This window comes from Coptis chinensis, chromosome 8 (genome assembly GCF_015680905.1).
Source record: "Coptis chinensis isolate HL-2020 chromosome 8, ASM1568090v1, whole genome shotgun sequence".
Classification (NCBI taxonomy): Eukaryota; Viridiplantae; Streptophyta; class Magnoliopsida; order Ranunculales; family Ranunculaceae; genus Coptis; species Coptis chinensis.
The window spans coordinates 78,122,334-78,123,537 of NC_141463.1; positions in this window are offsets into that span (position 1 = coordinate 78,122,334).

Here is a 1,204-nt window from a genome sequence, read left to right on the forward strand (position 1 = left end):
TTCCTTGATCTGAACCTTGGGGCACTTTGAGAAGTCTTACCACGGATGGTGCGCACTTACTCCGGAGGAGATCGAAAGAGGTAAGCAAGATCGAGAATACCTGGGATCTTTCTGTTTTTGTATATCTTTTATGGGTGGTGAAAGGCACCAAAGTTAGATTAAATACATAAGTCGGAGAACATCATATTTTAGAACAAGTGCTATATGCTATAGCACTTTTACGTATTTGGCTTCACCAACCGAATTTGACTGCCTCCCTTCTTAAATGAAGGAAATGCCTACATGAGATAACCTCATCTTTTCTACGTTCTTCTTGATATCTATGGCACTCATTGCAGGTCATAAAGGGACATCTGTTGTTGTACCACGATGTAAAGTCGACATTGACTTCTGGAAGAGGAGTATCCGCCTACCCTACTACTATCAATGATTTAGATCTTGCATGAACATGTGGAGAGGGTTGGCAAGCTCTTACTTGGTCCGAAGAATGTCACAACGGCTAACAAGGTGATGGCGGCGAGGATTTTGGTTTCTATCAAGGAGTTATTCCTGGTGTAATGTTCGAATTGGAATTAGAAATGAGGACTTGGGTTCGGTTCACTCGCCGCGATTCTCCACACTTCTTTTTTAGATGAAGGTGTCCTTCCACTGGGGGTGACTTCATACTGCACTTGCGAGAGATATATCTTAACGATCAATGGGAATCGGTTGATAAAAAGATCTTCGTATTGAAAGTCAAGGAGCTTTGTAATGAAACATAGTCCCAGTCACTTTTTGTATATATTATGTAAGATATCTCAAACGAGGCTTTAACTACTTAAAGCGTTTATTCTTGAAGCTTTAATTTCTTGATGTAGGTTCTCTCGTCACTTATTTTCATGGTGGAACAAGAATAGCGAACATAATTCCGCGGTCTCTTTGAATCTCGGGGCACTTTGAGAAGTCTTACCACGGATGGTCCGCGACTTACTCCGAGGAGATCGAAAGAGGTAAGCAAGATCCGAATCACAGGATCTTTCTTCTGTTTGTATATCTTTATGGATGGTGAAAGGCACCAAAGTTACAGATTAAATACATAAGTCGGAGAACATCATATTTTAGAACAAGTGCTATATGCTATAGCACTTTAGATATTTGGCTTCACCAAACGAATTTGGACTGCCTCCCTTCTTAAATGAAGGAAATGCCTACATGAGATAACCTC